Below are 23,886 nucleotides of genomic sequence, written 5' to 3'. Positions count from 1 at the left end.
ATTACATTATGTGTGTGTTTTTAAAATAATCAGTTCTACAGGAGGAAATGCTTCCCCTCATTTGCACACAAATGGGTACACAAATACATACAGTAGTACCCTGACCAGTGTCGATTCGCCTGTCTCAGCGTAGCTTCTTTCAAGTCATGCATCTGAGGCACGCTGATCCACACCCATACTCACCCTCTTCCCTGGTCCTCTTGCTGCCAATAAAAATATGAAGAGTGGAGACAGTGAGATTGAGCTTCCTGCCATTGCACAGGGGGGGTTTTTGGTAATATTCAGACAGCTTTGCCGCAAGCAATGAAATCAAACAGAAGCTCCCTGCAGAGTGAGATGTCTGTTATTAAAGGCTGTTCTTTTCCTGTCAGGGTCAGCTCAGACCCTGTTATACTCATGCCGAATAAAAAAAAAGCTGACAAAAATGCCCAGACACATAAAAAAAAAGCAATGCCTTTATTGCAAATGCTTAATGCAAAAACACAAATATTATTTGAAAAAATAAAGCATCCTCAAACACCTTCCTATAAAAGTAACATAAATATGACTCGTCATGAGGAGTTGAATACTGGTTTTGGATAAAACAATGAACCTGACATAAAGCAGGCTATTGACCTAACACTCATTAATTAGAATTTAAATAATTATTTTAAAGATTGATAAAAAAAATTCACCTACCATCATTATAACCCAACAAAACTAATGTGTCATTGTAAACCAGTAACTGTAGTAAACTGTATTTCCCCCGATGTGTGTTTATCTATGATTTATTTGTTTGTATATTATTACTAAAGATTTGTTTCTTATATATTTTGCTATGAATTGAGGCACATATTTGCACAGTGGCAAAGCTTGTATGAGCATCCCATAAGGCCATCATTGGACATTACTTCTCAGGGGAATATGTCTTACAGTATATAAAAAGCTATGACTGATTAATGCAGTCTCTTCTCTTTTCATGCAGCATGCCCTTGAAGATGCAGGGTTTGTCAAAAAAATAAATAAATAAATGATATGGCACAATTTTAACAATGGAGGTGCTTTTTTATCACTTCAGCAAACCTTTGCAAATGAAATGATAAGAGGAGTTTGTTGCTTTTCCAGAGCTTTTTTCATTAGTGGTATTATTATTTATTCTATTAAGTTTTGTAAGGTAATTCAACTCTTAAATATATTGATGTTTGAGTCAAATCAGAAAGTTATATACTTTGAGATTCATATTTTAGACAATAACATTATTTGTAAAGCAAAACAGGATATTCAAAAAGAATCCTGGAAGAACGATAAACTTTAGAAACTTTAATCCTCATTTTTGAATGAACGTGAAGTAACATCAAGGGTCACAGTGAAACCCTGAGAGGAGAAAACCCACCCCTGTATTTAACAACTGTTGTAACCAAAAGTCTTTACATTTTGAGTAGTTAATGCATGAAATGAAGGACAGTTATGGTGGAGCGGGCAGTTGGCATCACTCATGCTAATGAGGCAGAAGCAGGATTTGAAAAAGGTTACTCTGTAACAAGGTGATTTGAGGTCCATTAAAAGGTCAAATGCGTCAGGGATTTAGAATGCATTTAATGAAAGAGGTTTTTCCACTCTGATTTTCTGATTATAAATAAACTGCAAATAATAAATCCTTAACATGTTTTACGTATCATAATCTAAAAAGATTAATATCAGTGTTGTGTAACTGATTGGGCTATAAAGTTTTGAGAATAAAATGATTGGAATTAGTTGTATAATGTTTATCAGCTTAGATAATTATATTCAAGATTTAAACTTTAATCTTACACTTATTCAAATTCGTTATGGTTAAATTACTGTATATTGGCACATAGCTCCATTAATGAATGGACAAAGAAGAGAGCTCTTTATTGAAGAAGTGTGTAGCCCCTTTTCTTTAATTCCACATCATATTGATACACTTGCATTTAAATGTAAGTTCTGCAGCTGTTTTGCATGTTCATTACATTGACTTATTATCACAACTTAGAAAAAAGATAAAAGACATAATTACAAAAGGGAAGGTCCTTTTTGAAACTGTTTTATTTGACTGTATAAAATTACTTTTAAGAGAGGGGGTGTCAATGCGTTGCAACAGTAACAGGGAAGAGGGTGTCCCATTCTCATTTATATCGCCCCATCTTCAATCAAAGTGCCCTCCACAGCTGCGAGTTTGACTTCAATGGTAGTTACACTCGATAGTTAATGTAGGGCATACTGCTTGGGAGCTGATTTTGGATTGGACCCAGGTGTGTCTAGCCATTGTTGTCATGGTTACTTAGGTCAGACACACCTGGATTAATTATTCTGTCCAGAAAGACAGAAAAAAGAAAGGAGCTGGCCAAAGTTCAGGAAGTATCTGAGTTTGGCATATAGCCCAATGGGAAACACCTCTAAAGAGTAAAAAGGCTCCTCTCTGGCTTGTTACATCCCTACTTGGTTTGGTCTATGGATTACATCGGAATGGACTGGGAAGCGGGGCTTGTGCCCAATTTCCTCGGATTGGCTGCGGCTGACTCTACATCACCGTATTTTTTTGTAGAAAATGAATAATTTTACATCAGATCCACCTCTCTGTCTCCTATTTACAGAGGTATTAATTAACAAAGTACAAATACTTCTTTACTGTACCTAAGTACACTTTTTAGGTATCTGTACTTTACTCCATTACTTCTTTTTCTTCCTACTTCTTACTTCTACTCATTACATCTTAGCACAGGTATCTGTACTTTCTATCCCTTACATTTTTAAATCAAACGTTAGTTGTTACTCTTGGGTTCGGTTTAATGTTTATAAATATTTATTTCAAGTCATGTAATCTAACGTCATTGTGCGCCATCTAATGCAGATCATTGGCGCCATCCACATCTAGTGAGAACTTGTGTAATTGGATGAGTCGTATAATGCACTCATCGGTTAGCTATTTGTGAAATTTGAAGGAAACTGAAGGAAATAATCCGATCAAATAGGTGTTCTTCAAACTGCAAAGACGAATTGTCTATGCCATGCTGCAATGTCGGATTCAGAAAAGATGTTGAAATGTCTGAAAGGTCGGAAACAGGCGAGAGCGTATCATCCTTGGCCCTATCTTAAAGAATTTTTCAAAATAGTCGAAAAATGAGCTTTCATTTCATATAGTGGCATCTGCCTGTTTTTGTTTTTAAAGTTACTTTATACTTTTATACTTTAGGGAGTTTTTGGAGCACATACGTTTTCACTTTTACTTGAATAAAGAGTTCAAGATAATACTTCAACTTTTACCAGAGTATTTTTAAACTGCAGTTTCTATATTTCTACTTAAGTAACATATGTGTGTACTTTTGACACCACTGCCTATTTATACTTTAAATAATTTCATTATTTTTGGTCCAGTCCATGTTTCCAATTCCAAAGTTGCAACAATATATAGTATGTTGATTGCTTACCTATTAAGCTTTGGGAAATGTGAGTTATTTTCGTAATCTTTTACTTTGACTAAAGTGATTTTAGTGTGCCAAAGCAATTTTGCTTTCTAACTGAACTAAATGAAATTGAGAGTAGATCAATATCTCACATCATCAACAGATCACAAAGAGGAAAAGCTGGAAGATGAGTGAAATTTTCATCTGTTTAATCTATGCTGGAAGCCCAGGTGTTTAAATTCACAACCCCAACACGACAAGACCACCAGTGTGCAGCAGCACTCATTTCTGACTGTGAGGAAACACTTTGACTGTGTGAGTGTAAGTGTGAAACAGTTCCTTTAATTTTTGAATCAGCAACTGATGTGGCATCCACATTGCAAGAAGAATCATTCCTGTTTATGTGCAGACACAGTTGGAAATACACTTGGGAAATTAGCCGCATCCAATGCCGCCGCCTACAAGAAGCCCCCATGCTGTGCATGTTATACGTTTAATTTTAAACCTTTTTTTTTTGGCCAGGAACCATTCCACTCAGATTAAAGAAAGACAAAACAACAATGCTGAAAGCTTTAAGAATGAGTGGACAGAAATAGGAAGAAAAAAGATGCAAAACAAAACAAAATAAATGAAATGGCATGCTGATCAAAAATGTTAAAATAAAAGAATATTTTCTGGGTGCAGATATATAACTTTGTTTCCAAAATATATCTCAAAACTAATTGTGTTTTTACCGTAATAAAAAATAAACATACTAATTTTTTACTGAGGTAAAAAATAGTATATAAAAAGTTATAACTAACTATTCCAGTAATCAGTAGAAAAAGTATGCATCCGAAGGCATCCCTGTCATATTATGTCTGATGGTTTTGAGAAAAACCAAAACTGCAGCTATTAAAGCGTCACAAATTTTTTTTTAAATGATAGATGAAGGATTACAAATAATGTGGTAAAAAAACCACAAATAAAACATAGAGGGAAAAAGCCGCACAGACAAAGACCCGGAGAATGTGCCAGTTCAACAGACATTACTATTAAAAACTATTAAACCAACAGGAAAATGAAACAAATCTTACAAAAATGCACATAACATTGGGAATAGAAATAAACTATTCATCATCTAGAGAGCATAAAAACAGTGAAATGCTGAAGGCTGAAATACAATACAAACACAAAACGTAACATCCACTAATCATTACACACAACCAACTTTAGCTCCGACCTCAGATGCTAGAACAGAATAAAATAGGGACTTTTAATGCACAGTAATACATCTACTCCTTAGAAGTATTTGGATTTTTTTTCAATTAAAACTGTTATGTTAAAACTGCATAATGCATGGTGATGCAAAGTCATTGTTAATCACCTAGTATCTCCTAGTATCTTTAAATATACACTTTAGAAGCAAATGCTATTGGTAATTACCTTAGTTTTTTTTTTATGAGAAGAGTATTTAAGAATCAGTTTTTTACTGAAAATTGCTGTGATTTGTGTCCTTTTTTTCTTTCTTAAACCAAAGGCCAATGTTTGTTTCTGGCAACAAGTATATAATAAAACACTAGTGCGATTTTTTTTTATCAAAGATATTATAGTTTAGCTTGTTTTTCTAACATTTCAACTTTTCAAGCAAAAAAGAGAAACCTCAAAGACAGAGTAAAAGCAAGTAAAAAAAAAAAATACAGTTTTATACTCCATGTATCTAAATTGGATTTGAAATTTCTTCTGCTATGGGAAAAATATAGTGTCTGTCATCCAGTGACTTGAATGACAGATGTAAGTGATAGAAAGAACAGAATGATTCACAGTCAGAAAATATACTGTTCTGTAAAATGAAAACACAAAACAATTAGATAAATTCTCCAGCATGTATGAACCCTCATCAATTACCAGCATCAATTTCCATCATACTGGGCAGCTTCAGGGCACAAGGACAGTCAGGATATAACAATAAGTGTCACTCTTTTGCTCTCTTATTTTGACCTTCTCGTCATTGGTTAGCAGTTTCAGTGTGGCCTCAGGGGATACAATATAGTGACCTATTAGGAACTCCATTCACCGAGGTTACAGGGCTGTCACTTCTTGGGGCAGTTGCCACTGGTCATCCTCAAAAGACAAACTTAGGCACTGGGGGACTTTTGATAGATTTTTGTGCTATCTACTACGCTTACAATTTCATACTTTGTTACCTTTGAGAAGGATGTGACATTATTTAGGAAATAGCTTTTAGGGGCAAAACAAGACCTACATAAAAAAGAAAGGTCTGACCTAGTTGACAATAAATGTAAGGGACTATTATACTGAGCCTCTTTGTTATTTGATTTTAACTGTTATGTACACTGACAGCTCATTGTTTATGTACTAATAGAAAATCAGACTCAAAACAGCTGAATTTAGTAGACTAATCTTTAATCACAATCACCAGTCTCTCATCATAAAAATTTAGTCGATGACAAAAGTAAAAATAACTTCTAGATATGGTTGATATCAGTGAAAAAGAACAACATCATCATAAAAAAATAACGAAAACCAAATTATTTAAAAAATTTTTGGGGAATGAAAGATATGTTTATTGCACATGGAGACCAGAGGATTGCTCTGAAGCATAAAAGTTCCTCTGATACCTTCTTTTTTAATTATTTTTCTTTTAATAAAAGCTGTATTTTGTTTTGTTCAATTAATGGACATTATATACAAAATAAAATCAAAGATGACGTAAGCAACTTGATTCTTATCAAAAGGTTTTTGAAATAAAACTCTGAACTGGAGATAATAAAAAAATACATTAATAAAGAAATATAAAAGAAGATGAAGAAAGCTTACTGTAGGGCATCAGTATAGGCTTTCACACTGAAAATACCCTTTGTTGCTGAGTGGTGAGTTGTACTAATGCTCAGCCTAATGCAAAGCTGTTCTCTTCACAGTGCACCCAAAATGATTGATTTGATTAAGATTAAAGTTGAGCTAGTGACACATTTTTTGTACAAATCCAACATTTAATGAGCAACTTACTCCATCAAACCGCACTGGATAATGATGGACAAGATATAGTGAGCACTAAGTTTGTGAGAAATGATAATTTAGATATTTTATAACCTCATCATTTCAAATCTAAGGCCAGATGTGTGAGAGGAATATGCCATACTGAGAAAGAATGCTGGAGTGTTTCTTTTCTAGCACGCTTTTCTGAATATCAGTCTAGATGAGAGAAACCATGTTTTCTCAAATATGAAAGAAAGAATTCCTTATTAATAAATGACATCTTCAGTGTTCAAGCATATTGAGCTGTGTGGTTGATTTAACCCATTCATGAAAAATTCCAGTTATTCTAAATTGAGGCAGAAACTGTTATACAGCAGTGTCATACAAGATGTTTAACTCATTCCTTAAATCATTTAGAACTGAAAAAATAAGCTTTAATTTAATATATTGGCCTGTAATAACAATATATTTTGGTGTTTTCATGCAAGTTTAAAGCCCATTGATTTATTTCATTACACAGCCCAATAAACATCACACTTTTGCTGATGAATATGAAGGATCATATGAGTTAGCTTCAAAATCTCTATAATAATTATATTAATTTTCACTGGGTTCAAACTACAGAATATTGATTATCTTTTTAAAACAAGTGCAAGGCATAGGAAATTTGTTTATAGCACAATTTAGTTCAAAAAAATTCAAAGTGCTTTAAATGAATCAAAATAAAATAGGAGACAAATAAAAGTAGAATAGATAAAAACATGATAAAAGCAGGTAGTAAAACAAATAAAACAGTTGGAGCACAACCTTAAACTAGTAATATGTCATTTAATAGTTTAACTTCAACAGTCAAGGGCAGCTTTAAACAAATGGGTTTTGAGCGAACTCAGGCTTTCAGCACTTTTACAGTCTCTGTGAGTTTGTTCCATAAATGGAGCATAGGAACCAAATACTGCTTCTTCATGTTTGGTTCTAATTCTGAGTGTACAGAGTAGGCTTTTACAAATTCTGATTTATATGTGTTGTTAAAGTTTGCCCTTTGATGTTCTCCCATGAATCTGTAACCCAGCTTCTTCATTTAACACAAACATACATCTATTGCTTATTAAAGGCCATTTATTTTGCTTACTTTAAACACAATTTCATCTTTTACTTTGGTTCCTTGTTGGAACATTGTGTTGAATGTAGTTTCTCATAGTATTTGATCTTCCCATTTTATTAAGGTTTTGCCCCAGCCTCAAAACATAAAAAAATGACAAAAATATAATGTAAAAGCGGAGGGATTTAGATTGTGTGTTGAATAAATTACTAACAGAAACGAAATTGAAAGCTGGAATGAAAAGAGTGGATGGCCAAAAAGCTTGGTCTTCCAAGGGTTTACAGCAATACACAGGTGAGTGCTTACTTGCAAATGGAAGCTTGGAACATGAAGATAAGTACCTGAGTGAGCCCCAGGGTGTTTCATCAGTGGAGGATAGACAGACATGTGAATATTGGTGAGCATCAGGGCAGATTAACCCAGAAGCCCAGAGGATTACTTTTTTTTTCTTCTTGAAAACAAATACATTTCTAGTGAGTATGAAAAGGGGGCGTCTTAGAGGACGGAGTATAAGGAATCCCTAATCACAAAGAGTCAATAAGATATTTGATTTCTTAAAGGGAAGTCATTTGTAACTTCATGATTTCCATCCCCTATAGAACTATAGCATTGCTTTAGAGCAAATTAACCTAATGATACTGTTTATAGCTATATTCTCCAATAGGAATTTATTAAACATCAAAATTCTCACTGTCCTTTTTTTTTCTGCAATTTCATATTTTATCTGCTTTTCATGAGTTGAGTCTTTACTCTTCATAGACATGTTTTGAAATGTTGGGACTGATGTTGTTTTCCTTATCTTTCCATATATTTTATGTTAAGAGAAAATTTTAATAAACAAAAAACGTATTTGTCAAAACAACATTTGAATGTGCTGTAAATAATTTATATTTACATTTGCCTTTTTTACTGTAGTTAGACAGAAAACACTATCTGACTGGATCTTTATGCATGTCCCTATGGTAACAGGAAAGAGGGCAAAGGTCAGTGAGTGTAATTATTATGCGTTACTTTATTGATCCCCTTATGGAAATTCTATCTTTGCTTACCCTTGTGAGCAGGAACGTTAAAGTGCTAGGTCAGCTTGAGAAGTACACTCCAGAGGCAACAGCTTCGCTGTGACACTCAAGGACTCTTCAGCATTTTCAGTTAAAACCATGCAGAAGGAAATGTTCCTCCTATCTGGTGTCCTGCAGTGTTTGGACAAAGGTAAAAATTAATATCAGACAACTTGCATTTAATGTGATTTACCATCACAAGTGAAATAAACACGTTTTCCTTGATGATAAGAAATATAATTTTTATTAAATGGTGTAAAAATATTATTATATACTATATTACCTGTAATTAAAAGAAAATATTTAACCACAGAGTATAAAACACTAGGCTGATCTTTAATATAGATCTTAAACAGAGTTTTCTATGATTTCGGAAAGTCCATTAAAATTAAAGCTGTGTTTTTTTGCACACATTTTTTTCAGTCTTTCCTTAATATGAACTGTAGTGAATGTACTTTATAGTTATTATTCAATAACCTAGGGAACCTAGGGTTCTCTATACATTAAAAGGCATCTTTACTCAAGCATTCTTAATATGTTAGTTCTACACAAATAGATAATGAAGCAATACTTATTAGCATTTTTGAACACTTTACATTTTGTATAACTGATCAGAATAACATTGTCAGATTGCAGTGATGGATAGTGTAAAACTTCATCAAACTTCTGAAAAAAAAAAAGATGTAAACATCTTCTTGCTGCATTGTGACCACTGTGTTCTACTTAGTCTGGCTACAATAAAAATAAAGGAGAACTTGTAGTTGTACTTCAAATAGACAGAAAGCTCTTTAAAAGGGTTATCAATCATCATGCAATCTGTGTAGAATGAAATGCACTCATTCCTTGCAATTTTTTTTATAAACTCTGGTAAAGTCAAGTCTTGAAAGATCTTATTATTCAATGTAATTTCCTCCTGAAACACAGTGTTCTGTAATTCTTTATAAATTACATCCAGAAATTGGACTTTCGTGATTTCAGGTCCTGTTTTGTGATAAAAATGAAAATGTTTAAAGGACTTGTGGTTCGGTATTAATGCATATCATTTATACCAGCGGCACGGTGCGCACTTCGCTCTGCTCTTGAGTGAATCTTCAATGTCAGTGTGACCATCTGCACTAATTTCTTTTAGTAATGAGTCAGATTGTAGTTTGTGCCCCACTCACGCACTCACTGCATTCCACTCCCTACTGTTGCTGCCTGTATATCTTGCACACCTACTATCAATGCGACTTTCCTTTCCATCTGAACACACAGAAACAAAACACATAGTCTGCAGCTAATGCTTTTCTTTCATTCACAGATAATGCTTTAACAGTGGGGTGTGGTTCTTGTTCCTGTCTGGGCTGGTGGCATCAGTGAAGACTCAGTGCTGCAGTCACAGCAGCAGGTAAATTGGTAATTAGTAATTTTGTCTATTTATCTCCCCTGCAGTGTGGTTGTATTCTTTCTTGAGGTGATAATGTATGCAAGCAGCTTGCTCTCTCAGCCTTTAGGTTTATTTTTTGTTTGGCGGGCTTAAATTAACCTGGCTGTTTTACTTTTATTTAATGAGATAAACAGAGTATCTTTGTTAACTATCGATTCACGAGTCCTTCTGATAGTTTTTTAGGATGGATGATTTTTTTTTTTAAGAACATACAATTCCCTTAAGGTAAATGTGCAAAATGAATGGGTTCACCATAATAAGTTATCCATATTTCCCTAATTTTGTACAGAGGAAGAAGAGCACATCTCCCCCCCAAAAAAAAGAATTAGACAAAGTGATTCAGCGGGAAGCATCTTTTTACTTCCTTCTAAAATGTAATTCAGCGTAATGAATTAAGACTGGTCCTCACTTATTAATCCTACTTATAAATAACGTCAGTAATGCAATAAGTATTTCTGCTAGGATAATAGTACTAAACTGGCAGTAATAAACTAGGTGCATGGTAAATCTTTGGGTAAACAAAAAAGCAGAATAATATGCCGACAGATTAATTTGGCAGAAAAAAGGCAGAATCTGTTTTCTGAAGCAATGTTATCGAAAATGATTGTTTATATTTGGCATTCATTACTTAATCAATCCCAAACACATTTTGGCAGTTTTTCAGTAGACAGAAATACGCTGTGGCTAATCTAACAGGGCCATATAACTATCCTATATCACATATTTCTTAAATAGGTTGATGTGACCAAATTAGTAATAATAATGTTAAAGAATGAAACAATTGTCTTGTTTTAATTCTAAATAAAAACATAATTTCTGTTCAGTTTATCCCTGTTCTGACAATCAGTACTATGTGCAGTGAGAAACATAGTGCTCATTCACACAAGCTTTTATAAAGAACACAATCGTTTGATTCTACAAAATCCCCTAACCTTGAAATGCAGGATGTTCTAAAATGATAATAGCATAGGATAAAAGCATTGGAATTCATTGGACACATCTTATTGAACAAGAATTACATTCTATGAATCGTATAGAGTTCCAGTAGCAATTGCAGAACTTACATCTCTCTCTGTCTACCTAGACACTGGGCAAAACACATTTCTGATAGATAATCAAATGGCTTTCTAAGAAAGCTTGTACTTGCAACACTTTTAAATGAACTTGTGTTAATAATTAGATAATATCTATGTTTTAGATATAAATACGGAAATGTGTTTTTATTATTTTTTACATCTATTTGAATGATTACATCATTTTAAAACCATAATTTTGTCTTTTCTCAAGTACAATCAGATTTGCATAAACCACAAAGTATGTTTATTGTGCAATAATAGCAGCACAAATTGAATGATCAAGTTATATACAGTATGCAGAGTTCTTAAAAACACTCTACTGTGAATTAGATACCCACTTTAATACTATTAGCAGCAGTCTTTTATGCTACACTGTTCACAACTACAGAGCATCCACTTTCCTTTTATGTTAAATTAAAAAAAAGTATTTAGAAATCTGTTCTGGATGCAACTGACAGATCTTTTTCAAGTTCTTGCACCTCATCAATATAAACTTTGGGCAGAGAGCCATATTGGCCATATTAAACTCTGTTACTGACTGGTCATTGTCATATAATATTTCATTAAATGAAAGCCAGTGATATTTTTCTTAGAGAAGGAGTTGGGAAACTCTCACAATGAGGTGGTACTTTCATCAGGAACCAGTTCACTGACCACATGTCACAAGCGGTTTCCTCAATTGCTACAGTCTTTGTAGTTTGAGTCTTATATAACGCCACAGATTCTGTTAGGCTAACAGACCCAGAAATTAAGTCACAACTCTTAATGTATTTCTACAGATGGGTTTCATTCGGTTATAGCCATCCAAACCGAATACCATTAATGTGACTATGTTTTTAAAAGACAGGTGTTTAACAGAAAAGCAAAAAAAAAGTCTAAAAGAATCTACAATGAAGAATAAATCCAGCATCTAAAGTTTGAGATCCACTACCTAGGAAAAAAAAATGTCAGAGGTGGCAAATACATTTTACAGATACAATAAGCCTCATTAAGTGTGTCAACACTTAACCAGCTGAGTGGGCTTAGGGCTTACTTGACTGGAAGGTGTTCTGGGGGTCCAGAGGTTGCACAAACCTGCTGAGAGTGAGAGGTCAGCTGAAAAAAAAGCCAAGGCACATGAAAGGGGGGGACTTACCTGGCTATGAAGGAGCTCATATTGGCTTACCTTGCATCAAGCAATTCTGAAGCACATTAAGGAGTATTGCTACCTGTGTATTGCTTTTTCTTCATGTTCTACGGAAAATGACATTGGTGTAAAACAGCATTTATGCAGAGCTAGGGCCAATTTCGTTCAAACTCACCCTTTTCTAAAAACTCTATAAATTGATTTAACGTCAAGAACATCCAAACTGAAAAAGTAAACTCCTACATACAAAACTAAATACAAAAAAGGTTTATTTTTTGGAGGGAGATTTAAAGAAAACGTTACGCCTAAAATAATAATTCCCAAAATGGTAATCTTAAAATGACCACCATATGAATCCCTAAAATTTGTAGAGATTCCTTTCCAGGAATCTTTATTTGGTGTTAGGCTGTTATCTCAATCAAAAATCAATGCATTTATTTTTGGAACTCTGTCCAGATCAAAAATAGCCCAGAGGCCTGTAACGCCAAACGGATTGCAAAACTAAACGCCTCAGATCAATAGGTTAGTGAATTATGCATGGTGTCCTGCTGCAACCCCAAACTGAAAGTGCCTGTTGTGCTTCTGGAGCTTTCCTTCGTGTGTCATTTGGTTCATATGCGCACAAATTTAAATGGAACATTTGTTCTCTATAGCTTGTTATAATCTTTAATAATCTCTGGGGAATTTATTGTTATAACATCTGATGAAATATGCTGACCCAATCCAATAAAGATTAGATTAATTGGATTATATAGAACTTTACTGATCTCACATTGGAGAAATTCTTTTGTGACATCGGCTCAAAAACAACAGAAGTTGCACAAAGGCGGGAGAGGTGCATGAAGTATATACATTGCATCCAGACATATTCAGTGGATTGGAAAAATAAAGAAGAAGAGATTTAAGATGACTCCTATGCAGTAAGGATTGAAGGTTTTCTATGTACAGTAAAGGAGTGGCAGGTAAAAAAGAAAAAAAAAAGGTTTTAACTAATAACAAAGCAGCAGAAAATGGATGGTGCAAATTTTAAGAAAGTGCACCTGTTCACACAGGCAGAAGTATTCTGATTAAAACACACCTATATTTTTAAGACTGTCTAATCTAAATCCTGTCAGGCAAGAGGATAGCAGCATCAATACAGCACAGGCTTATTATCACAACCATCTCTCAACAGCCTTTATTTCAAACAACAACACACTCTGATGTGTTTTATAATTAAAACTCAAGTGGCTCTGTTTCATTTGTTTTTCAGGCATAGCTGTTCATTCTCTTCCACTTTCATGGCTGTTTAAATTGATTTAACTTTTTAAAATTGTCACTACAAAATAGGTTAGCTGCTGCAATTACAAAAGTTCTAATTAAAAGGAAAATGCAAATATATTCATAATTATATTGCTGTCTTATCTGTTTCATGGCTGGTGTTACTTTAAAGCAGGCAGGGGGGAGAAATAACCATGAGAGAAAATGAGAAAGAGAGAGCGGGGAGGAAAAGATGGGGAGGAGAAAGAGAAAGAAAAAAGGCCTTCAGTGTGATCTAATTAGCTGTCTACCACAGATGACACTGTACTCCGACATGTTCCCTGTCACAGCATCAATTAGCTGACCAGATCTCTACCTCGCCATCAGCTTTCCATTTTTATACCCCCCACCCTCCACACACACAGACACACACCGCTATGTCCCCCACACACTGCACACACACACATCTAGATGCACCATATTACAAAGAGAAGTAAGGGTCATTCTGACATATTTATATCACACTTGCTTTTGAAAACACCAGTGCTGATAATAACTCTTCACACCTCCTGACATTTTGATCAAATCAAACAGATGGCTTCTGCAAGTGCCAACCAGCATTGGTGTTTGGAAGGTTGAGCTGTAACTTAAAAGATAAGCAGCTGCTGTTACCATTAAGTCAAGTTTACAAAGCCTTGCAAAGGTATTCATATCATGGAAAGTTTTTGTTTTCAAGTTTTTTTTATGACTTGGTTTCCAGAGTATTTTAAAAATAGAAATCATGAAGACAATGACTTTTCCTTGTGGGGTCTGATGCCTTGTTTCCATGAGGGGAAATGTTGTTTTAGGTTAGGAGTCACATTTAGGACTAAGGTGTGTATTGAGTTTAGGTTAGATTTATGATTGCAGTAAAGTATGAACCTGTTGGATCATGGTTAAGGTTGAGATATACTTGCGTGTTAGGTTGTTGAGCAAGTAGGTTTACCTGCTGCACACAGAGAGACATGACAATGGGGAAACCAGCCCGCCTGTGAATCCCATATGGACCTTTTTGTATTTTAAATGATAGATATGCTGAATGTTGTCTTACTAAATAAAAGCTGAATGAATTCTTTAGTCTGGGTAGTTGTTTCAGACATATTTATGATGTATGTGCTGGAAACTTAAAAAAAAACAAAAAACTAAAATCTTTGTTTGTACCACAAGCATGGCCAATAAACTCACCCCTGTTTAACTTCAGTTACTGAATAAAAAGTAAAAACACTGCACCACATTGTTCCATTTGAACCTTATGCACCATTTTATGTCAGTACAGGCAAACTTGTGGAAAGCAACTTTTTATCATGCAGTTTGGAGCAATGCTCAGCGGTCAGAGCTAAGTTACAAAAATTTGGAGATGTACGATCTAACGCTGAATACACTCTTGCACATTGTTCAATGCGATAAGTGTAAACCAAGCTTTAGGCAATAGAAATTCATTGAGATCTAATGTTAAGGCCCCGCAAAGATATTGAGACAAGTTTGTGTATTTGTGTGTGTTAAAAAATGCAAACAAAGGAAAATAACTGCACACCTGCACACTAAACATATACATGTTCTGCCGATGTAGAAAAGAGCTAGAATACTTTAAAACAATAGAATTTCTCTGAAGGAGTAATCCCATGAGATAAATAAATTTTAGGCTAAGTCTAATCGTCCATAAACATTGTTTAGACACAAACTAATTTCCTTTTAAACTAACATAGACATAATGAAGGGGTCTATGTCCTAGACCAGGCATGTCCAAAGTCATTCCTCGAAGTTTGCAGTTCTGCAAAACCCAATAAATAGGTTATCAATGGAAATCAGCTTTTCTGAGGCAGTGAAACCTCTAAAACCTGCAGGACAGCGGCCATAAAGGACATGACTGTCTTAGGGCCATATTCTCTGGATTGGCAAAGACATATCAAACTTGTTTGAGCTTTGAAATAGGAAACAACCAACAAGACAGAGTAATGTAAAATAGTTTCTTGATTGTATTTAAGGAGCAGATCAGGTGAACAGAGTCCCAAACAGGGATGTCACAGCACTGGAGAAGAAAAGATACGTGAGTTTATGAGCGGATTGGGGGAGGAGGTGGGTCCCAGGTGGAAGTAGGTCTTAGCACTGAATTTCTGCAGAAGAGGCTGTGTTTTTTCTTTTGTAGATGAGAAAAGTTGAAGCAGGCTTGGAGGGTGGACAGGAAGCTAAAGCAGAGCTTGTTCTGAGCACTTTACCAGCAGACACAGGACAGCACAGGACCATGGTGACTCCTTGGTGGCTACAGTACATCTAAGGAAAAACCAGTAAGAACAGGGCTAGGAAAGAGACGAGATTATCTCACATGTTTTTGGTCAGGTTTACCACTCAGGGAAAGGTATCTATTCGGCACATTCCTTCTTTTTCTTCTTTTAGTTAAAAAGTAGATTACAACTTCAATTTTCAGGTACCTACCACCACCGAAAATGTCATATTTCATAACATTTGTAATTTGTCGCATTTTGTTATTCTGGTTGAATTGTCTCTGTAAAGTGCCTAGAGATGACATGTTGTGAGTTGGAGCTATATAAATAAACTTTATTGAAAAATTGAATATCCAAATGCACTTCAAAAAACTGATAGCCAAAGAACTGATACATAAACAAAATCTTATAATATATTCCTATATTTAAGAAACTTTATAAAAGCTTTCTGTGTTTCCTTAATCCTCTCTCCTATTGTTCCTTTTAAGCCTTTAAGGTTACACTCAATTCCTACCTGTCTTACCTTTTGTTTTAATCTTATTCTTTTTTCTTCATTTTTCCCATAGTGTAATAATATAGTCTCTACAATTCTGTTATTTTATATACTAAACATTCATCAGTTTGACTTTTAGCTAATTTAAATTCTGTTTTATTCAACCCAGTATGATGAAATCTTAATCTAGTCAAAATATTCTCTTCGGGTTCCTCATCCTTTGCATTAATAGATTTCTGAGCACTATAATATATCTTTCCACTTTTATCTTTCGCACTTATCCTACCATTTATTCTTATTGTAGCTCTGGCACATTTCTTCTGTCTCCATCTCCTTATAAAGCTTCACTGATGAGAGGTAAATGGCGAACACCTGTAAAAGCTACACCTGCACCATCACATCCTGCAGAGAGGTAGAGCACAGAAACAGGCAGCCTAGATCTGCACAGCACTAGTGGATATAACAAGACATGACCTCTTGGAGACTTTAAACACAAAGCACTTCCATTAAAACTCTCTAAAGACCTAAAGCTTTCTCTCAGTCTTTTTAATGGCAAGCACTTTTTTTTTTTGATTGATTTTGGTCCCTATTTAATGCAGTCTTGGAAAAATTTTCAAAAACATATTTTTGAACAGAAAGAGGAACAGTGTTCACAAATTCATAAGTAATAAATATGTAATTTGAGATTAAATTGTCATTTAATCCTTTCCTTTACTGTATGGATTTTAATCTTCGACATATTATTTTTATTAAATTATGGAGGAAACCTTTCATCTAATACATTGAAATTGGTTTTCATTGCAAAACCTATTTGTTTATCATTCATTCCTACCTTTAATGTACTGGCTTAGCTCTTAAATTGTCCAAATAAGTTATTAAGTGGTAATGTTTTAATGATATCAGAAATAAGACAAAAACTGAAAAAACAACCGCTCCAGGATGACTAAAACTTTTAATCTTTCAATAAAAAATATGCAGTCTTGGATCAGATCTGCTCAGATCTGCTTGGAATACTTCCAAGTCAGCTTATTACTTTTCAAAATGTTATATTGATGGTGAAGTGTCAGCTTTATTGTCAATATGCAAAAAGGTTTTCATTTAGTTGAATTCTTTGCACTGTAGACGGCAAACATTATCAAAGTAAATGTCATTTGTTTTGAGTGACAGCTTGCTGGCTTTTGTCAACCATCCCTTAAATATTATAAAATAAGTAAAGGCAGGGGCTTCCTTAAATCTCATGTCAAGGAAAAAGAAAGAAATACAGTATATATATATATATGATTTACTAGGAAATAAATGAACTCACAACCTTTCAGAGCTTTTAAAATGTCTGGCATTACTCTGGGGGGCTTTCATTGATTACAAAAATGAATTTTACTCTGTTAGCTCTGATTTTAACAACACTAAATCAAAGAAAAAAATGAAAAAGAGAGTCGCTGACTTTGTTTGAGGCCAAAAATGGTAATGAGAATTGTATAATAAATATGACTTGCATTACTTGGGCCCTAGATCCAAAACTCTGGTAATGGTATTTTTGCCCCTAAGAGGTGTTGTGGTGGAAATGTCTTGTTTCTTTATTATTAAACACAGTCTCTCCTTCAATGTGCTCACAACCATACCCGCTGGTACAGCTGCTGTATCTGCCCATGATCTTCTGAGTTATACTCAGCAACTAAACTTAATCCCATCTGAAAGGGTAAGATTTCATTTTGCTGCTCTCTCTGTTCTCAATGCAATGCATCGGCGCCTGGGGCTGGGCTATCTGCTTGGTCACGCAAACATGACAGCTATCTTTCCATCTAAATTATGATCTTGCCATTCATCTCATGCAAAGGTTGGTTTATTGCATATAAATGATAAATGTCCCCACAGAGGTTTGAAACAACACTGTGCTTTGCAAAATGGAGAATACAAATGTCAGACTGCAGGCATTTATGAAAGAACTACTGTATTTGTCCTACTTTTTTGCCAACCGATTCACTTTGGAAGTGAATAAAATTTGGTCTTAGTGCCTTAGATGTTGAGAGAATCAGACAAATGCAATGCTTTAACAAAAAAAGTCAGTCTACAGTACTTTCTCTGAATACAACTAAGGTTTTGACATATATCACATACACCAAAGCATTTGTTAAAAGTGAGAAATGTAACCATAAATATTTTACTGAGAGTATCATTAATGTTTTACCAAAACTCTTAGATTTTTCAGGTTTACCTTACACCAGCTTCATCTTGCTTATCCTAAAGTTTAATATAGTGTGTGTGTATCTGTACAATTATTCTATTTTAAAGAATATGTATATTTATATGTATAAAGAAATAAAACTTGGTATAAATAAAAAAAAAAGAAAAAAAATACAAAACAAAACTATTGATTTTTTCTTTCCTGTGAGACAGTGGTGCCAAAAAATGGGATTTTTCAGTTTAGTTAAAGTATCTGCTACATATTTAAAGTTTAATGTTTGTGAAATACTAAAACAGAAAAATCTCTTTAAACGATTATACAGTATTCCTGGATCACACAGCAGGTTTCTACTAGACAATAAGAAATGTTTTAACTACTAAACATTACTCATGGACATCTGTCATTTCATTGACTATTTTGTAATGAGCAAACTAAAAAAAGATTTAGTCACCAGATGCTTTGTCAGGCTACTTAGCACCTTCTTGGAAAGCTTACCCAAATGGATAGAGAATATTTGAATCCTCTCGGTGGCTGAAACCTTAAAACATATAACTATAATGTGCAGTGAAAGTTTTTCAAGCAGTTTTATTTTGGTGGTAGGTAGTCTCCATTGGTGGTTGATTGTAGCTGCTCTGTGCCAAAAAGCACACTTCATTCCTGGTTCACAAAAAGTACTTTTTCTCTTCCATGTCAATCAGTTCCTTTGATGTTTCTCACTCTTTAACATTTTTGGTCAGACACTGTGATATCAGAGATTTTATTTGAGAACACATTTCATAGGTAGTTAAAGAACTGGTTGAAGAATTTGATATTATTTTAAAAGTTTGAATAGTTTTATTCTAAGTGTTGCAAGCAAATAAATAAGTGTTATATATCCTTTTAAAATCAGGACAGTAAAAGTTTTTTTCTTTAAATATTCTTATCTGCACGTTTTATTTGTGATCTTGCTGCTAGTTTAACCATTAAAACCAATGACTGGGAATGTCATGATTCTAGACATCATGCACTAATCTGGCCTGGCTGTTGCAGTTACTGTAAATTCCGTACATTTCTGTTTCAAAAAGGTGTTTTTTTGTTTTTGGAAGATATTTGGATTGGGGAAGTTTTTGTTTATACTTTAAAATCCAGAAACAAAAAATGTGTACAGACAGATCACTGGGGAATCTTTTCTTTATGATTTACACAAAAGCAACAGTATGAATAATAGAACAGAATGGAGCTTTAGTCTGAGGTGCTGGACACCTATTTCAAAAGAAACTGTAGTAAAATTGTCAAATATTAATGGATTAATTCTGATGTAAAGCCTTATCAAAAACTAAAAGCTCCACCTAAGGGAATAAAGAAAGCTTATTAATTAATTTATTTTCCTGTGCAGGTTGATAGGCGCTGGTTCTAAGTATGATGAGGTAATGAGCTTGACATCTTTCACACCAAGCACCACATCACATGCTTACTTTAATACCTATGCATATAGAGTTCTGGATTGATTTTTTTACAAAAACCTTGTTGGCCAGGTCCCAATGTAACCTGTGCATAAATGCAGTCAAACTCATTATTACTAAAAAATGAAAGGGGAAAACAAAGAGTAAAGAAACAGAAAACAACGACAGAGGGAGACTGATGGCATTTTAAAGAGCTCATTAATTTTGACTGATAGATTCTAATTAAAGGTTGCTGGTAAATGAAGAAAAGTACACATTCTCTTTAATTTAAAACCATCAGCATTTTCCATCTATCTATTTGGTCAAGGGCTGGGAATAATGGTCCCTTTTGTCTTCTATTTTCTGGAACTAACCATAACCTGTTTTATCCCTTTAATTCTTTTTCTTATCCCACAATCTCTTGATTCTTCTGCTCTCTATTTCTTTAAATCTTTCTCCTTCTTTCTCAACCCTTCTGCGATAATGACTAATCTAACGTGCCCTGACTGTGGAGTGTTTTTCATCAGTAAACATGGTATATTCTGGATAGTAGGTGGAAAATGGTTACCACGAGAGAGAGGAGGAAATAAAGGCTGCACAGCCAGCTTTTCAGAGCCGAGAGATGAAATTCCAGAAACACGAATAAAATAATATTCATTAGACAAAGGAAGTGATTGTAGGATATGTTCATAAAAGAAAAATAACGACAACAAACAAAGAGAAAAAAACACATTCGTTCATAATCTCCTGCTTATTCTGTCAGGGTCGCTGCAGGGCCGGTGCCTATCTCCGGCAGACTATGGGCGAGAGGCGGGGGACCCAGTGGACAGATTGCCAGTCCGTCTCAGGGCAACACACAGACATACAGCCATACACACTCACACCTATGGACATTTTAGAGATGCCACTTAACCTAAAAGTCAAGTTTGTGGGAGCAAGCCAGAGTTCCTGGAGAGAACCCATGCATGCACGGGGAGAACATGCAAACTCAATGCAAAAGGACATTGAGCGAAGAATCAATCTCAGAACCTTGTTGATGCAAGGCAACAGTGCTACAAACTGAGCCACTATACAGCCCCAATTTAAAAATCCTGAAAATGGTGTCAAACCTTCCACCCATTCCTCCATCGTCGTTGTTTCACATCATTTTTTAAATTACTGCCATGTACCATTATCTGTGACAGCTCTGTATACTTCGTTTTCACTGACCAGTCCAGCTTCAATACAAACTGTCACATAAAACCCCCTTAAGGGTAGTTGAACATTCAGCATCCAGCTAAGTGAGACTTGTATCCTTTGTGAAAATGTGTTTTTTATTTTCCATGTGAGAAGTAAATGAAGCATTTTGTTATTTGGTCGTGGCCCCTCGCTGTTCTTAATACTTGCAACTGCTTCACTGATTTGTCTGCAGCATATTCCCTTTACAGCATGTACTCAAGAGCGCATAATCTTATTATTCTACTATATATCTCTCAAGGAGAATGTTTTCAGGGATTTTACCTCAAGACCAAGAAACACAGCCAGACAAGAAGTTAGTGATAGTCAGGGATAAGATATTTTCCCCTGTTGAAACTTATTTGTCATGTATGATGTATCACCACTGAGAAACAAAACAGTGCCCCAAAACTCTTAAAAGTTAGTCAGCATTACAACTGCTTTATTTGAACTTGGGAATTGTAAATAGCAATAGTTAGTAGAGCTTGAGGGAGTGATAGGGTGCTTTGATTCAGCCAATGTCAGATTTGCATTTTCATTTCTTTTTCTCCTTTTTATAGCAATTTTTCGGAGGGGAAATAGAAATCACTGGTGTGCAACTTAAAATGGCAATAAAAAGGGCCTTAAGGCTGCTGCTATGAAAGTTCACACTTGACTGCCATCGAAAAGCCCAAAGTCAGTCACCCTTCTAACTTGATATTTTTATGTATTCATTAAAAAACTTCCTGGTTAGGTTTGCAAATGGTTTTGTTTTTGGCAGAGACGTGCTGCAGGTGCACTAATCTTGTCCAGATAAAATATATTAAGGTAATTACTCAATTCAATTGAATCCTCACTTATAAAGAATTTTTAAATATTTCACAGATTTATTGCTTGCTCATTAAGGTTGGGGGATAGAAATGACCAAAGACTGATTATTTTGGTGCCTCCCTGCTTTCAAGTAATAAATACTTAGATTTCTGCAGCCTCTTATGGTGAAACGTGATCTCTTCTAACTTGGTGCATTTTTTCATCCAACCATCAATCCAGTTTACTGAATCTTGTTGTATTGTACATCCTCTGGCTTTACAAGATCTAATATTTGTGAAAATGGTTCAGTGACTGCCATAGTCATTAAAATGATAAAAACAACAGTGGAACATGTCTGTCAGAATCAGGAGAAGTCTAGTGGATGCAAAAAATGGAGCTTGTAGAGATGACACTTTGTTAAGGCTTGACCCATTTAAAGGCTATGAGACACAGAGATCAGCCAAACCATTGTGAGTCTTATCCTCAATTTGATTGGATCCTACTTTCGGTTTAAAACCAACTCTGATTAGGCAAACCTTTAACACCTCAAAAATACACTGCACAATACATCACAATCCTATAGCCAAAGTATGGTAAACGAGTTGAACATGTATAGTGTTACTGTAGACACACCGCTCAAAGCACTTTGCAATTCAAGGGTTTTTTACCCAACCACACTCCCACTAATACACTGATACACAAATCAAGCAGACAACTTGCTTTTAATGGCTTACCCACATGTTTTTGACCGCAAGAAAACTACCCCATCACAGCCATCACAGTTGTAGACAGAGGATTCTATTGGAATTTGGAATTACAGATTCTATCAGTCTCCCATATGGGGAATTTAAATGCTACACAAATTCCCTTCGTTCCTGTCTTATTGTCTCAACATTTTCTAAGCTGTTTTGGCTCTTTACACTAATGCACTATGCGGCGTATGTCTGTGTGTGAGTGTTATTCCTCTGTATGAATTACATACGAAAAAGGTTTTTCCTGTTTTTTTTTTTTCCTCATTCATGGTAGTTGCCTATAAGTATGGAGTGGTAATGTGTCTTTCTTACCTTTCAGTTTAGCTGTTTTAATAGATGATTAATAATTAAAAAGAAACATCATTCAGCCATATTTGAACTTTATTTTTAAAATTCAGCTTTTATCAAAAGCTGTACAAAACACTTTTACTGCCAGACTCCTTTGTTTCAGATTTTTTTTTTACATTTATGTTTTGCGCTATTGTATAATAACAACACTATGATAAACATTATGTTCTATTATAAACTTTCAGATTAAACATTAATAAAAATTAAATGCTTACTGGACATAATTAGTGCATGAGCTGGGAGGCTGAGAACGTCACAAAGAGGATGATGGATACAGTGCAATAAAGACTGAAGAAGACGTGAAAACACACAGCGGCACCCAGACTGTCATCAGGGTTTTAAAAGTGCTGCCTTAGTCCATGATATTTTTAAAATGTGCATAGAAGAGGGGCTTCAATGCAATTCCTCGTGCTTTAATAACAATAAAAACAATCAAAGTTCTTTATTATTTTTGTTTTTAGTTTATATTTATATTTGTTAGTAATTAATAAATGTTTATAAGTTAGCGTTTAGTTAGGTAGGTCTGAGTTTGATTGCAGTGTTTTCTTTAGATTTGTGAATTTTTGCTCATTATGGCAGTATGATTGTAGAAGCTAATATGCTTTTTAGGATCATTTATTAGAAGTATTTTCCTTCGGGTGTTATTATTAATAAGACTAAACTCCTATAATTCCTTTATGCCTCAGTTGTTTTGCAGTAAGTATGATTTACAATATGCATTTTATTTTGCTTGGTGTACTTAGAGCTCATTTTCCACTTATGTGTTCCACCCCCCTCTTAGTTTACATAAGAGCCTCATTTCTTAGCTCAGCTTCCCAGTCTTTTTCACTTATTTCCAACTCAGTTTTTTTCTCCAAATGCCAGCCTTGGTTTTCACATTTCAAATTTTGTAGTAACTGTAATATAATTCATATTTGTAACTACTTGACAGAGCTTAATAGAACATTCATTTCGAACTATCTTGTGCCTTTTCCATGTCCAAGCTTGACATATATATATATATATATATATATATATA

Source organism: Cyprinodon variegatus, unplaced genomic scaffold, assembly GCF_000732505.1.
Source record: "Cyprinodon variegatus isolate N-32 unplaced genomic scaffold, C_variegatus-1.0 Scaffold212, whole genome shotgun sequence".
Classification (NCBI taxonomy): Eukaryota; Metazoa; Chordata; class Actinopteri; order Cyprinodontiformes; family Cyprinodontidae; genus Cyprinodon; species Cyprinodon variegatus.
The sequence above is the reverse complement of the archived record's forward strand: the minus strand, read 5'-3'. Positions refer to the sequence as shown.